The 17,714-nt window shown below is 44.6% G+C and overlaps 1 protein-coding gene across 5 annotated transcripts in view; it reads right to left on the reverse strand.

Annotated features, from left to right (window-relative positions):
* SMPD3 (sphingomyelin phosphodiesterase 3) overlaps window positions 1-17,714 on the reverse strand; it is a 1,269,436-nt gene that overhangs the window by 804,027 nt on the left and 447,695 nt on the right. For 4 of the 5 annotated variants that reach the window (XM_069653717.1, XM_069653704.1, XM_069653726.1 and 1 more), the window contains exon 3: window positions 14,625-14,703. The gene's annotated coding sequence lies outside the window, so the exon portion shown is untranslated. Of the gene's footprint in view, window positions 1-12,134; window positions 12,204-14,624; window positions 14,704-17,714 lie in introns of those variants that run through there. The other variant, XM_069653736.1, reaches the window with a different exon arrangement.

Raw genomic sequence — 17,714 nt, forward strand, 5'->3', positions numbered from 1 at the left:
AGAAACGCCTGGCTGGGGGTGTTAAACCAGCGGTGGTTACTTAGAGTGATGGGGAGTGAGCGGGAGATGTTGATATGAGAACAGTTATACCGAATGGTGTCATAGTATCCCTGTGTTCTATTTGAGTGATGGTGTAAAGAGGAGAGTGGGCGTGAGGTGTGGTATGATATATGTTCATTCGAATGTTCCCGCATATCAATGCATATTATGTACGTTCCTCACACTCAGCTATTCCCTACACTCAGCCAATTCCTACATTCCGCCATTCCCACATACTCAGCCATTCCCCCCACTCAGCCATTCCCACACACTCAGCCATTCCCACACACTCAGCCATTCCCACACACTCAGCCATTCCCACACACTCAGCCATTCCCCCACACTCAGCCATTCCCCACACTCAGCCATTCCCCACACTCAGCCATTCCCCACACTCAGCCATTCCCCACACTCAGCCATTCCCCACACTCAGCCATTCCCCACACTCAGCCATTCCCCACACTCAGCCATCCGCTCTCCAGACCCATACGCTCTCCAGACCCATCCGCTTTCCAGACTCATCCGCTACTCACACTCATACACTCCCCACCCTCATATGTTCCATACATTCATACGCTCCCCACACTCAGTCTCTCCCCCCATTCGGTTGTTCCCCGCATTTCTCCGCTCTATATGTGCCTCTGTTCTCAGCGCTCTTTCGTTCTATATGATCTTGCGCTCTGCACATTCTCCAGGCTCATTTGCCAACAGCATTTATCCTCACATTCATCCATACTCATCTATACTCATCCATACTCATTCGTTCTTTCTACTCATCCGGTCGTGCCCTCTATGCTCATCCGCTCTCCTTGTTCATCCGCTCTCCACGCTCTCTTCTTTCCATTATTCAGTGATTCTTTTTCTATTTAATCATTTCCCTGTTTAGATCTAGTTTATTCGTTTTAGTTCTGTTTGTCAATGTAGGTTACAATCTGGTTCTGTTACTTTATTTATTTAATATATTTGTTTTATTTATTTATTTTTTGGGATGATGGTGGTTTAGGGCTGGTTGGTTTTAGGGAAAGAGCCAGGTTTTCAGTAGTTTGCGGAAGGCCGTTAAGTCCTGAGTTCGGCGGATGTGGGGTGGGAGCGAGTTCCACAGGGTTGGGGCCAGGGCTGAGAATGATGCTCCGCCTAACCTGACTGAGTTTGTTTTAGGAATTACTAGGAGGCCGGCTGAGCTTGATCTAAGGGTGCGGGTAGGGTGATAGGGTATTAGCTTTTTTTGAAGATAATAGGGTCCAGTTTTATGTAGAGCTCGGTGGGTGAGGCATAGGGTTTTGAAAGCTACCCTACGGGCTACTGGAAGCCAGTGCAGTGTCTTAAGGGCTGGGGATACGTGGTCCCTTGGACCGAGCGCGAGAAGCACTTTGGCTGCTGCGTTTTGTGTTCTTTGTAGTTTATTCAGTTGGTAGGCATGAATTCCGAGGTACAGGGGGTTACCATAGTCCAGTCGGGATATGACGATTGATTGGACCGCGGAGACTCTGTTAGGGAATGAGAGATATGGAAAGATGCGCCTAAGGTTTTTGAGGTGGTAGTGGCAGGACTTGGAGACATTGTTGACTTGGCGCGAGAGTGTTAGGTCGGAGTCCAGGGTGCACCCAAGATTTTTTACTGTGTTAGAGGGGGTCGGTGAGATGCCCATGGCGGGTGGCCAGGGTAGTGGGTGCGGAAGAAGATCTGAGTTGCCGCAGACCATGATTTCTGTTTTGGAGGGGTTTAACAGGAGGTGGCTTTGGGTCATCCACCGCTCGATGTTGAGGAGGCAAGAGGATGTGAGCTGTTGGATAAAATAATTTAGGAGAGCAATAGATCGTCGTAGTTGCAAAGCTCTCGCTGACCTGTACCAGTTCTACTTTGTTGTTCATTCCCAGAAACGGTATGATTTTGGTCAGAATATGGAAGTGGCAATGTGTACTTTTTTAGCCCTTTGATTTCTGATTGAAGGCCAGGTTTGAATCAAATAAAATGTGTAGGTTTTTTGCTTTTTTTGGTTGGAGTCGGGTGAGGGCCTATTGAAAGGGGTATGTAAGTTGGGGTTGGAACCTAGGTCCATGAATATGTTTTCTTCCATTGTTAAAACATTTTGTTGGCGACCATCCAGAAAGGGGGACTACCTACAATTCTGATGAGCCAGAACAATAGTGCATTGACAACATTGGGGGCAATTACAATAGAATTTCTGTCCTTTTACCAAACACGTTACATTGCGAATTTTCCAGTTTTCCACGTCACGTGACAACGATACCAGAGCTCTGGTATCGCATTATTCATTCTCAAATTAAATAGGGAAGTCTGAAAATCACTGAAACGCCACAAATTAGAAGAATATATCAAGAGGTGTCAGAAGATCATGCTCTCAGGAAAGGAGCCGGAACAAGATGGCTGCCTGGTTTCATTAAAAATCCATGGGCTTCCCATTCTTAGCAAGACATTCCAATAATCAGAAGACAGTTGCATAATCAAAAACAGAATGCAATACAGCCTTCATCACAGTCACACACAAACCAAGCAGGCACACACCCAGAGGTGCTAATTTCGTCCATTTCTGCCAACGTAAGAATATGAAGCAAGGCCTTCTCTAATAGACTGAGTAAAAGCAACATGCTGGAAACGTTTGTTTTGGCAAAGGTGACAAGAAGGCTTTTAGCCTGTTCCAATCAGGCTATTAATTCAGCTGTGGGCACAGATCCATGAAAGGTCACCATGCAAGGAGCAAACAGGTGTGTGAGCAGCAAGCAGCAGGGGTTCCTTGCAGAGGTCACTGCAGACACCCTTGCCATTGAGCGAAGAAAAAAGACAGGCTTACCCTCAATGTCTGCGTTTCCTCCTGCATACATGCCAGGGGAATAGTCTCTGCAGCCGGGCAAATTAAAAAACAGCTCTAAGCAGAGAACATTCTAATAACATTAACACACCCTCGGGAGTTCATTAAACACCTGGTAAATAGAGTCTGACACTTCTCAACAGTCTCATGCACAAGAATGATTTGAAGCAGAAGCTAAATGGTGATCTTCAACTAAATGACCTATCGAGCTTATTATTAATTTATTTGTAGAAAATGTAAACCATACACAAGTGTCTGAGAGCACTGTACAAAAAATTCTTCCAAATATGTTACATTCTACAAGAGGCCGAAACGGCACAGACTAATGCCGCAAGCTTCAATCACCTCTGTGGATGGCTCACAGACACTTTCATGACAGCAAAGTGGAGTATTTTGTGAAATGACACTCGCAGGCAAGAATAAGGTCTGAATTCTCAAAACAACCCCAGGATTCCAAAATGGAGTTACAATGGAATGTGCTATATTATAAACAGCTCCGCGCTGAAACATGCCCCACGCTCCATTGGTCACCCTGTTGGTCACTGTGTTTAATATGATATCCCAGGACATTAAGCTTTCTTTGTGGGAAACTACAGTAATGATACCAGTCTGGAGACCGGGTAAACCGGCTTTTCTAACCTGCTTTGTTATTGCCCTATCTCCCTGTTACATTTGTCATTGAAATGTTTTGTCAGATTGCTGGAGGATGCCCTTATGAATTGGGCCATGAATACACACCCCCTGTCATATGTAAGGTTTGGATTTTTTCTGTTTTTAAAAACACGGGGTTGGCTTACATATTTGTCCAAGATATATCATGGTTGTTCATGGGGTCCTTCCCAAGAATTATTTTTTAAATAATGGGTTGGGCAGCTGTGTGTTCCGTGAGGAACACTTTCTCCCGTTTGGACTTTCCAGAAGTCTGTTTTCGCTCGCTGCAGTGGAGCGGTGGAGGCAGTGTCAGCACAAACAGCTAAAAACTCAGAGAGGCCGCAGAGCGCAGCAGTGTGTAGCTGTGTGTTCCATATTCCCTTGTTCCCGGAGATGGAACCGGCCATCGGGGCCAACTTCCATCTCAAAGGGAGAGCAGCTGAAACAGTGTGCTGGCTGGGGGGCCGCTCAAGTGATGCAAACTACGACAATTGAGTGAAGACAGTGGCGTCCTTGGCCGAGAAGAGGTGAGTGTCTTGCTCTCTAATCACGAACTGGGCCCCTGTCAGCCTAACCTGAGACACGCTACCTCTCCCAGCGGCAATCTCAATCAGCTAAATCAGCTAAGACCATTCACCGACACCTCCCCACCCAGACCAGCAACATCAGCAACTCTGCTGAGCCTGATGATCACTAAACCGACCGTTTCATGCGAGAAAACCCTCACATCTTCACGCTCCATCATGCCAGCCTCACCCGTTCTACCTGCCTTATCCCACTCATCACAGATAATACCAGCCACCATAATGCCCGACTTCAGAACAAAAACGTGTGACTCAGTACAGCATAAAGACTCGCATTCACAGGCAGCCAGAAACGACCCTCAACTCATGCCAAGTTCAACCATGGAAATGTTAGCCACAGAAGCTGAACCAGAACCACATAATGAAGACAAACTTGTCGGAGTGTCTTTGCCTGTGACGATCCAGTCAACAGACGCAAATTCAAATGAAACCTATACTACCGAATGCATGTAATTAGAGCGCTTGTTTGCCACCTCCAGCTCCCCGCTAACCACAGAAATAAGAGCTGATCTGAACGTCACGAACAACCAACATTCACTTTATACACATGAACTAGAACAGGCAAGCACCCCGCTCTGCTCACGCAGAGCGCCTAAGTCACGATATATCAGAGATTAAACTCCATTTAGCATCGCATCAAAAATTAAATAGCACCCAAATCATCGGAAACATAAACCAGAGCATATTAACTGCTAAGAAACCAATGTGATACAAACTTTACAAGTGTAGCCATCACCCGACACCTCTTATAAACACTCTAATCAAAACAAATCACTTGTGAAATGAAAATAAAGATACTGATTCACATTGTCTTAATGAACATGAATCCCTTTCATGGCCATGTAGTACAAAAGTGACAAAGCCCAACTGCACACCAGAAGACGACTCTGTATTTCAGCGTGAAACTCCAAGACCCCCAGGACAACTTTCAACAGAGACAATTCTACAACTGCGAAATTGTATACCAGCAATTGTGGCCACTTCAATGGTGCCATTTACCAAGCTGTACGAAGCACCACTTATGCACTAAAAGATCAAACTACACTACTGACAATGTCGCACACAAAATTGATCTTTTTAGAAGGCCTAGTGGACAAACTATCGATGGCTAGATAAAGAGCCCGAGACATCTGCAACCTGGCAAAATAGACTGGGTGACTTAGCAAGACGTAAAGAAGGAGACAATTCCATACTGATGGCTGCACATTTGGAAAACTGCAAGTGGATGAGACAGCAAACCCGCTCATCACAGCCATCTAAAACCACGGAACACAAAATGGAAAATTGCCCAATGTTCGAAGTTGGAAATTCAAGTACTACTGAGAAAAACCCAGCACAACCTAAACGGAAGAAACCGTTAGAAAACCCATATGAAATTAAACCAACAAGTCAGGAAAGAAACATTTCTGGTGAATCAACACAAATGATACATGCTACATCAAGCGATAGTCATCGACCCGAGACTCTTGAGGAGGGAGCACACTGCCAAAGACCCGTAGAATCGAATGAGACTAATAACGAAAAAATAATTGTACCAGAAGAAACAATGTCAGCAAATCCCAAACAAATCCTCACGCCTCAAATTCAGAGAGAGGAGAAGAAACTTCTCAAATATCCCCCTGTCTACTTCTCAATATTCCAAAAGTATACAAAGATTGTCACACAACCCAGTCTGAAAGATACTGGGACATCTTGTCCCAAACCCGCTGAGTCAAGATCTAAAAAACGAAAGAATCAACGGTCAATACTCTACTGATCTTTGTGTTTTTTGAATCCACAACACAAACTTAACAGGCAAACTCCAAGTAAGAAACATGAAAGTAGAACCGAAAAGATAAATCTACCATGAATAAAAATTGATGTGAATTTCACCTCAAAAATGGCAAGTCAAAAAACATAAAGATCAGTAGAGAATGTCAATCAGAAAAATGATGATTCAGATTGGAGTTGGATCGCAATAGCCTTGGCACCAGAAGCGAAAGACTAGAGCCAGGTTCATCTTGTCAACACCACCCGATATATAGGATTTTGGTATTCCCAAGGCTTTCTCCAGCTCTTCCACAATCAAACTTTAGGTCTGGGAAAGTACGAGATACTATGCTTCCAAGAAACCTGGTTAAGAAAGACCCCCTCTTGCGACGACTACGAATGTTATCTGAATCCCGCAAAAAAAGGAGCCTCGGGCAGAGCCTATTAAGGAATTTTAACACTTGTTTGTTTGTTTGTATGGCGCATCCAACCCAGAGGAATCTGGGTGCCATTCAATTACAAAATGCAATAGATACAGTGGATTACACAAGAGAAGGCGCAGTATATACATAAAGTGCAGGTACGGAAGAGAATACATTGGGAGACAGGCAAAGGTTACTCAGGAGAGTCAAGAAGTCCGATGTCCTCGTATGTAGAGGACTAGAACTATCCAGTTATGTCCTTAGTAATAAGCCACGTTATAGTGTTACACCTGAACAGGAAAAAAGGTTGGTTAGCTCTCAATGAGGGAGGCAGGTCGTTCCAAGCTTGTGCTGCCAAAACAGGGAAGCTACTTGTGAGGAAAGAAGAAGGTCTGGTGGTAGAAGAAGCAAAAGCCTTAAACCTCTACACTCACATTGTAATAATTCAAAGACAACCCCAAAGTACATCAGGAGCACACATTCTGATAGTATGTACCACATAATATAGTGTTCAACATGTGCGACAATAAAAAATTCACTAAAGCCATAATGGATTACATTCATGAAATAACAAGCACATATAAAGATCCACAACTCCTCCTCTGTGGCGATTTGAATATGATGCTAATCAACAAACAGGGCCTTGTAATAAATAAAAATAAACTAAGAAAACATACTCATCAATGGCTCGAGGGGATGGAAGAACGTAATCTACAAATGTTCAACGCATACCGGAGGGAGACATCCCGGTAGGAGTACCTGGTCTAGAGGATAATCTAACACATCACTAGACTACATATTTGTCTCAGTAAACTTGCTGAAAACAATAACGCATTTACATGTGATAGACATGCCAACAAGTGATCACAACCTCATAGAAATAGCTTGGGATGAACCAACTGCACTCCCCCGTCAAAATCCTAAAACGCCAATTAAACTCAAACAAGGCTGCAATAGAATCATGCTAAAAGCAAAGGACGTAACTGATATAACCAAAATACTCAGCAATACCAATAAACCAACTGACGAGACTTCAGAGTATGCCTGCATATTGATTAATTTCAAAGAAATAATGAAAAAGCATGAGAAAAGTCCTTCACACCAATGCATATTTATGACAGAACAGTAGTTGAAGCAAAGAGAAACCTCAGAGCAGTAATTTGGGAAGTCAGACAAAGGAATAACATAGGCAAATTCTGCCTCATGAAGAAAAGGAAACACATTTATAGAAACTGGCTCATACCTTCGCAAGCCCAAAGGGCACAACATGATGCTGAAACCATAATTAAAACCACCTCAAAGAAAAACACCAGAAATGTATGGGAACTCCTCAACAATAATGGCAGATTTCAGGCGTCCATGCAAATATCCAAGTCTCAGAGAAAAAATTGATCTCTCATTTCACCACCTTATTTTCCCCTATTGCACAGAGGGTGCAGTGGGGACCACCACAAACCACAGAGCGATGGAACTTTGAATACAATAGAGATAACATAGAAAGGATGATCAACAAACGTAATGCTTCGAGAGTGCTTGGCCCTGTTGGACTCACCAACTGCATGCTAAAAGAGGCACGCGGCCCCAAGTCAGACTTCTAAATCTTTTATTTGAAAAAATCACACACACCAAGAAGATCCCCATCTCATGGAGAAACGCCATCATTGCACCGATTTTCAAGAAGAGCCAAGAAACTATCGACCAATCGACCTTCTGGATATAATGGGGAAAATATTTGGATCCATTCTTCTCCATGGCCTCACAACATGGGCAACAAAAAGTGGCCGACTAGACCCCAACAAACTGGATTCATCAAGGGAGTCGGCACAAGCTTGAATCTCTTCATCCTAAACATACTCAAGTTAAAGGCCATCAAAGCCAAGACTAAAGACTTCCTAGCTTTCATTGACTTTGAACAAGCATTTGACAGTGTGGACAGAGGAATGCTGTGGAAGAAATTATATGACTGGGGTTGTCTGAAAGATGTATAAGAAGCCATCATCGCCCTATAATCCAACACTTCAATCCAAATAAGACTCATCTGGCACGTCAAAGTCACAGAGAAAGTAAGCACATATCAAGGATTAAAGCACGGCTTCCCTCTTGCATCCATGCTATTTAATCAATACCGATCTGACCTGCAAGACTCACAACACCTGGTTGCAGCCTTTCCACCAAGAATCTCAGACCAACAAATTCCTTGGATCCTGTATGCCGACGATCTGGCCATCATTGACCAGATGCAGATCGTTCTACAGCGTAGACTGAACAAATTCATGGAATACACCTTGGCAAATGACCTTAGAATAAACACGAAGAAAACTCACATCTTGGAATTAACAACTCTCTAGGGAAAATCTTACAAGAATAATAAAGTCTTTAAATAAAAGCTAGGCAGACATCCCCTCACACAAATTAAATCCCCCACGTACATTAAATCCACCACATACTTGGGGATTCTGCCGCATCTATGAAAGAAACTGGTATGAAGTACTCCGAACAAAGGCCAAACAACTGGCCTCACAAGGGAAAGCCATATTAAACGATATGGGAACTATACCTTGATACCAGTAATTACATTTTATAAGCAGACGGTTGCACCCATCTTAAGGCCTCTTTTGGAGAGAAATCCTAAGACTTCCCAAGGGGCTTCTGATCAGCTCCATTAGATACGAGATAGGACTGCAATCCATGGAAATACAAAACCTACGGAAGACTATATCTCTCTTCAGGAAGAGCATAATGACAGATTATCTATCTGCACTCGAGATTATCAGGGATACAATGGAAGAAAAGAATGGATCCTTAAAAAAGATGGAGTAAAAGATACTTGAACTGGCTTGATGTAATCGGAGCGACAACAGAAACAGTAATATCAAACCCAGACATGGTAAAAAAGAAACTAAAGGAATATGACTGGATCCACACCCAAGAGGTGAGAGGAGCATATGCCTTGACCATAGAACAAACAAATGAAAGAAGATCTGTTGACAATACTCTAGAATGCCCTTATCAGATTTACCTCGAGGCACTACGGAGACATGTTTCTAAGATTTCGTCTAAATAACCTTCCAACTGGAGAAATCTAAAATGCGCGCAAAATACATCCACATGGCAAACCATCTTCCGAATGAAACATGTTGCAGAATCTTCAGATCATCTGATGATCGAATTTTCGCATTTTAGAGACATGAGTACAAGACACTTTGAAAGTTTTGTCACCAAAACAAAATCACTTACAGCACATGAATGGTGGAATATGCCGGTGGACAGAACAAACATCAGCCTAATTTTGGCAGCCATGACATTTTGGGAAAAAATCCTGAACAATGACTTAACAACAGGAAAAAACTGATAAGATCATGGAAATGAGCACCCTCATTACATATGTATAGAAGAAAGATAAACTTTCATAAGATGTTGCCTACATATCTCAGTTACTTTTTAGGGTACACTTGATCACCTAAATTGAATGAAATCCAGATAAACGTTTGATGAATGTTTTGTATATAAAGGTTTCTTAAAACCATAATAAATAAATAATAATGGGTTGAAATGGTCACAATTTACCAGACAAATTTCAGATAAACTGGGTCAAAAGTCCTAAAATGTACAATCTGTTCTGTATTACAACATGTACAAATAACAATAGTTGCCAGAATACATTATAAACTATCATTTTGGAACACATGTTCATGCTTGCTGTTCCCAGAAAATATTCATGTGGTCTGTCCCAACAATATATGCTATTGTTGCACTGCCTTCAATCTAGTTGTTCCCAAAGCAGATCATGAGGACTGTGAACACATTATTCCATTGCTGGTTGACTTTAATGTTGCCAGCAAAATGGGCAACAATATATGCCAACATTGCTCAGTAAAACACATATTCATGTTATCTGTGCCCAATCGATTCTAGCATTGCCCTTGAAAAATCCCATGTTCATACTGTCTGTATCCAAAGCTTACATGAAGTCTGTCAACATAATATGCCAGTACTGCCCCATTGTCATGCTTCCAGTGCTTAAACATTGCCCTGACACATTTCCATGCTGCAAAATATAGACCTCCATTGCTCTGCCAAACCGATGATTTTTTCATGCTGCCTGTGTTCAAAGTAGCCAATGAAACCTGTCAAATACAATGGCAGTGATACCCCCTTTCATGCTGGTTGTGCCCAATGAAAGTTATGATGGGGCTAGTCTGAACTATAAATGCCAGTGTTGTCCTATAAAACATATTTTCTTAGTGAAAGAGCCTAGAAATATGCCAGCATTGCCCAGCCAAATGTGCCCCCTCTCCCATCCAAATATACAATCACTGTTTGTGATTCACCTTCTATCTGGCCCCTCTGCTGGGGCTGGCTCTTGGCTGTCCAGCTCTCCACCCCTCCCTGGCAGGCATTGTTGTTAGTAGTGCCTTTCTCCTACTGGCTGTCCAGCTCTCCACCCCTCCCTGGCAGGCATTGTTGTTAGTAGTGCGTTTCTCCTACTGCTCACATGGCCTACACAGGTCCGGGTGTGTAGGGAGTCATACCTGTTACTTCTGGTTGTAGTGGTACTTCTTAATGCCCCCAAACTTCATCCTACAATGTGCACCTCTTTTCACCTTGACCAGGAGTCTTCCATTGAATGCAGAAAGTCCCTTTTCCGGGATGGAGACACTGGATGCAAAGAGTTCCTTTTTCTATACCTAGATAGGACATCAGAGAGTAGGAAGTGTGACAAACCTTTTTGTCATGTTTGGGGTGTTGAGAGGATGTACTAAAACGCCAGGGTCTGCCCTCGGTAAGTGGGTCAGATTGGCAATTAGAAAGGTGTATGAGATCGCTGGCATTCGTCGTACGCCTATTGTTCAAAGACGATTGACCAGGTCAGTCACAGCTTCTTTGGCTGAAGCACTAGGTAGGGCTATAGTGGACATTTGCAGAGCAGCAACATGGGCTTCACCTCATACTCTCACGTCCCACTACTTAGTAAGGCCTGACGGGGCTCAGCGATAGGATCTGCTGCCTTAGGGCCCTCCCGAACCAGTGATTGCATTTCTCTTCATATGTTTTCTATTAAACACTGGTTGTGCTTGTGTACTGAATGTGTTCATGTTGCTGCATTGTAGTTGAAAAGGTTCTACTTTGACCCATTCAATAGATTTTGGTACATCCGTAATAGTGAGGACAGTGACGAGGATGTCCAGGTGAGGTAGTAACGCCTTGATTATAGATGTAATCCCCATTACACTGAGGGAGGTAGCCCCCATCACATTAGTGAACACTATGGCGAGGGCTCTGGGGATTACACATTCAAGGCATTGCACACCTCCACTGAATTTAGAATTGGAGCGATTTTCCACTTATACGCCCACAAGCAGTCCTACCGCGCACATTAAAATGGCTGCATGCACGAATCCTGCGACTTCCGGTTGAGTAGTCCACTATTCTATGTCACGTGCGTAAATGCGTTGCCTCTACGTTCGGTCACATCAGCAGCAGTAGCGAAAACCTAGAAAAATCGCATCAAGAACATCTGTCGCCGCGCCCATTTTGATGTGTTTAGCCTAAACAGTTTAGGTTTTAACAAAAGAAAATAGAACTCGCTTGCGGAATAGCCCTTTGGCTAGTTCTCTGCGTGGGAGCACTTCGGAATCACAGAAAAGCGTTTCCCAAGAAATAGCCACTTGCCCCTCGCCACATGCACATAAATAAGCACCCCCGAGAAGCCGTTCCCTGGGCCTTGTGGGTAGGTGCGCAGTTCTCAACGGCGAATCATCACATGTTCCTTAAACGTAATTATTATGATTAGGAATGCATTAGGGATTCAGAACAGCAGAAAACAACGCGAAACCTGGACGGAGTAAAATTACCCACCTGCGCCAGAATGGCATGCCGGAGCCCGACACCTCTGCCAAGCCGCTCTTTTGTGCCCAGAGAGCCGAGGAGATTTGCATTTCAAATGACTGTGCGCCGAAAGCCTTGCTATTGATCTGCGCCTGACAGGTGGCAAGCCGCATGCTGTACTGACTAAGGAATGGGCGGCGCCATCTGCGCGGAAATAAGGGGGCTGCGTGGGGCTTGCGAGCAGGCAGAAAACACTGCTATTTTCCTCTCCTCGACACCTCTCCCTGAAGCTAAACGGAGGAATCCTTTCCACGTTCTAAAATACTCCATTTTGATTTCACTGGTCGTCAGAGGTCACGTGATTACTATAGCAGGTCACGCTCTTTATAATATAGTACACGGCGAATGCTTGCTATGATGTCCAACAGTTCCTCATTGCACGTTGCAAGAGATTGGAATTCATTAAGGACCCACAGCAGAAAAAAGAATCTGATGTTTAAAGAATGGCTCAAAGACAGCCAGCCCAAAAAAGACAGCATTATTAGTTTGGGCTATTAGATATCGCGTGTGACACCTACAAGCTGAAACTATTACATTAAATTACATATAGGGAAACATGGCATATAGAGAGGGGCACATAGTTTGTACTCTGGGTGTTGTTTGGTCATTTGCCCGTCCATTGACTGCATATGGCCATGCCAAGCCCTATGGTCATTCCACACACCTCCCCGTCCAAAACATCTCCTCATGGTAACACTTTGAGCTAGGTTTCCTCAAGCCTTACCATCAAACCTTGTGCTGGAAGTGACTGCCAGTGTTTTTTTTCAAAGCAGTCTTCTGCAAGCTAGTTGCTTAAATGGAGTTGTAAACCTGTTACAGGTGTAATAAAAATGTCAATCAGGTCTGCCTTCAGCCACTCGATTTACTGTCGCAGGAGGGTAGCTCAGGGGCAATGTGCTCGCCTTAGAAGCAAGACAACACAGAGCAACACAGGTTCGATTCCCCAGGTCCGGGTATTAAAGGCGTTATAAATAACCTATCATATCATATAAGGACTCTACATGTCTTTCAATGAAGTCCTGTGAAAAGCAAGCACTAGCAAAGCCAACAGTTTTGGTGTGTGTACAAGTATTAGACCTTTTTCCAGGCACTGATATAAGATGCCCAGGTACTCGCACCATTTTACACCTGCTGCCACCAAAGGGGAAGTTAATATCACCATAGCAGTGTCTGGCAAGTGCATTTGCCATGCCTACACAAAAGCCCAAACTGTTGGCATTGCCAATGATGGTTTGTTATGGCTATTGGAGTGGCTAGTCCCTTTGGCACGCTTAAAAGCAAAGTAACAAAAAGAGGACTTGCATCAAGGCAATGTATGGCATGGCATGAGGTCCTGAATGGCAACATTCCAGGTGGCACGAAACCCTGTAATCCAGCACTGCCCTGCCTGCTTGTGTGTGTGCGCTTACCATAAGAACACATACACATTCTACAACATGGACTTTGTCTCTGCCTATATTGAAGTGGATGATACACATTATCCAGCCATTATCATGTGTGTCTGACTACCCCATGAATGTGTGATAACATAGTGCACTGTTTATGGCAGCCTGCACCAAACATGAGCAGAACATGCTAACACTGCAGTGGTTACAGTTTCTATGTGTCTATAAGTTAAGCTGACCATGGATGTCCTTTGTTTGGTCTGTGTATCTGACTACACTGAAGCCCATGATACACTAAGCTTTGGTCGGTCCATGCTTAGTCTTTGTGTCTGACTATACCATGCCCTTACTCAATATGCATGCAATTCAACAGCACAGTTTGACATGCTTCTAAGTTTGACATATAATGTTCCTGCAACTGTATTAGCAAACTCTGGTCTTCCAAGTAGGCATGCAATCTAATGTACCTTTACACAAGTCATAATGGCCAAATGTGGTGTAAGGTTTTGCATGTAATGTTAATGTATACTACTGCAGAGCCCTCAACTGCAATCGGTTGTCCTAGGGAGCGTCCCCATATGCACGCTGCCCGCTCCACCGTTTAGAGCAGCTTCCGCATCGTTGCCTGACCCATCCCAAATTCAGTGTGCATGCCAGCAACCACATATTCACACAACACATACAACTGCTGAATATAACACCACAGTAACAGCCATCGCTCCCGAAAATTGCCATTCACATGCCAATCGGACATGTATCATATTATGGAATGTTCTTTCATGCAAATGCAATGTGCTGTTTATCATGTATGTTCAGGCTAGGTTCTGCTGGACTCTCAGGCAACTACAAGGTTTCAAGGCCTTGACAATGGCACTTCGATGGTGTACAAATGTCACATAACATAATACAAATACTTCAATTGTGTCAGGCTGCACTAAGTACAAGATACAAAGCGCTATGAAAAACATATAAACCGGTTACTGTTTTTTATGTTTGCTATCAGATTTGCTGCAGTCATAAACTTGTGAAATTAGCTTGAGTGGAAACACACCCTGGGATTTGAGTGGAAACATACCTTGGGATTTAAGGACATCTGAGCTCCCCAGAAATCCAGAAGGTTTCACGTTCTCCTGGACGCCGCCATCATACAATACCTGAGGGAAGAAGAACATTTGAGTCATATACTGCTTAAAAGTGGGCCCATGACACATATGAAAGCGCAGTGTATCACCCAACAACAAATGAAACTCACAATATGAGAAGTTTTGGCATTTTACAGATGGGGGGGTCGCTGTTCACTGGGGTCGCATGTCTTGGATGTTGTGGAAAATGGACTCACATGCATGTGCTTTACCTGCTTCCGATTCTCAGCTCATATATTTCTTGTTCAAGACTCTCTTCCACCAGAGGCCCGCCAGAAAAATGTCTATACACTCCTTTAAAAAACACTGGGATCAAATGGCCGGAAATGCATGCAACTTAAGTCATCAACGAACATAAGTACTTAGTCACTTCCCTACGGGACCTGCCCGAAACCTGCGCTTGCAGTGTTGTGAGATTGCTATTCTACCCCTCCCTCCATATCACAACCACCTCCTTCTTTCACGGTCAGCATGTTTCTCTTCACCTCCCTGCAACCCCGGCATCCCTTCACGTGATAGGATGTTGCACCTAGCTTTCTGGAGAGCCACAGCCCACCTTTTATCTTGCCAGCTCCTCACCTCATCAGGATCCCCATGTCAAGACATCTGCAAGGTTCAGCATCAGCTTGAAACTGAACCTCTGGAGTCACCTCAACACCAGGTGAGTGGGCAGGGGGGGGGTGGGGATTAATTTCTGTCCTCTGGCTGTGCACGACCTGGTAGAGGGGGTTGGGGCCTTTTGGAGACACCAGGGTAGATTTCTGGGAGAAACAACTAGCGATTCTGTTCCCTGTCCCAAAATACTGTTTGTTCACTGTGGGCCTCCCAATCAAAAGTCTCAGCAGAGCCCACTGAGCGAAGCACCTAAGGAAGGTCGAGTGAGACTTAAGACGATGCTCAACCTGTCACCCAACATACTAAGGAAGGGCAAGTGGGATTCCGCTTCCCTGGCAGCCCTCTCTCTGATTCTAAAGTTCATGATAACTCATAGTACTCCACTTATGGCGATGAGTGGATTCGCAACACGGCCCGCCCCACATCTGCCACTTGCCAGATCCTTGCTGCACACAGTGCAAATTGTATCTGCTTGAGCAATTGAGAGATAGAGAGATAGACAGAGAGAGAGAGAGGGAGATTGGTTGCTTGACAGAGGCACATTGAGAAAGGTAAATTGTAGCTGATGGCTAAGCCAGTGGTAGGAGTGCAGGTAGGATGCCAGGCTATTTTCATGCTTTGCCATGACTTCTAACGTTTGGTTATGCCTTGTCATGACAGTATCATGCCTTGCTAGGCCATCTTGTGCCTTCCTACATTTTGCATGATTGTTTGCGGCCCTCGCTCACCTGCTCACCATGCTACTTGCCCCCCTTATATGGTACTGTTCCCAGATGTCCCGCTGCTACCCAAGGCTCCAATGTAATTTTGGCCATCTGAGAGTCTATTCCCTGGCATCGCATGTGTCCAATGCAATTAGTACAGTACTGTGCTTTACTCTCTGATGTTCAATGTCATTCACGTGAACCCCCCAGCCCCCAAGATATCACACCTTTACATCACAGTATAGTGCGTTCTTCATAGAGATTCCACCAGGGCGGCTCTTTTTGGAAACCCTACACTGAACTTACCCCGGGAACTATTCTCACCCACTTTGCACTTGGTGCTCACTGCAGCATGTTCTTTATGCCTTCCACTCCTCCCTGTGTTGCCCCATTCTCATAAATAACCAGTCGTGCCCCATTGTCCACTGCCAGAGATACCAGCCCAATAAAGGGCATCCCCTCACCTTAACTGAAGGACGCTAGAATCGAGACATTGCCATGGCCACACTGGATGGATGCTCTAAATTGCCCTCCAGCCCCTACACTAACCTTCCCACAATGACCTTGTCAGTTTCTAAGCTATAACACACTGTACAGATGCCAACAAAGGCAGTTCAATAACCGCCCTCCCCCAGACATCAAACAGAATGCTGCACCTCTACAATCACCTTACACATTACAATTCCGGCCAATGCATTCTAGCTCCACAGCAGGATACCCTCCCCTCGGGGCACACATGCATCGGTGCTCTCAACACTGGACCCGCACAAAGAGCTCAGAGTACTACCGATCTGCACGCAGTAACTCAACAGCAAAGCTTGCTTGAATTGTTCCCCTCTCCCCATTATACTCCCCCACCCACCCCTCTTTCAGGTCTGCCATAGCAGCTGGGGACCATGGATACGGCAGCAGTGTGTGGTATACGAACTTGTATCAGAACCCATTTAAAATAACCTTCCAGCGTAAAAACCTCTTACTCGATTTCTGTCATTTGGTTTCTGCTTGAACTCAGATGACTCACCTCGACCTCTTAGTCTCCCCATTTCATTTCTCTATCACTCACTTTCTCTTCCTCTCTCCCGCTCTCTCCCTCTCACTCTTTCCCTTGCCATCATCCTCTGCCCCTTCTACCTCTCCACCGTACCCTTCTAATGTGAGACAGTGTAATCTTGAGTTCTTTTTTCAAATTTAAGGAACAAAGTGAAGGTGGATTCTGCAGGAAATTGTCCTTAGCTAAATAAACTATCCACATATGCTCTGTAGTTAAGGGGCGGGGTTACCCATTAAGCATATACAAGAGTACAGCCCAGGTAGACTTAAGCTGTGCCTTCTTAGATGATCCCTGTGGTGCACGAGCCGCTAGGTAACGCATGCAGCCGGTGGAGAAGGATGCCACGCACCTCTCGGTCACAACATATACATGGCTGATCCGACCTGGTGGCTGTCCTCTACACATAGCTTGATGTCAATCTACTCCACGAGCCCATCTACCTTGTCCTTTGGCAGCCTGCAAGTGCCCTTGCTTGTGTCAATTTCTATTCCCGCGCAAGACGCTGCTGTTAGTCTAGCACATCGGTCCCAGAGCCAACGTGAGCTCCTTTGCCTTTGCCGCGGACCCCAACTGCTACAGTGTTCACCAAGACCACTCTGCACACATGACCTGGTACTTCATCTTCACCCAGGCCACTGCCTTTATTGGGGCCA

Source organism: Ambystoma mexicanum, chromosome 1p (assembly GCF_040938575.1).
Source record: "Ambystoma mexicanum isolate Mex_15411 chromosome 1p, UKY_AmexF1_1, whole genome shotgun sequence".
NCBI lineage: Eukaryota > Metazoa > Chordata > Amphibia > Caudata > Ambystomatidae > Ambystoma > Ambystoma mexicanum.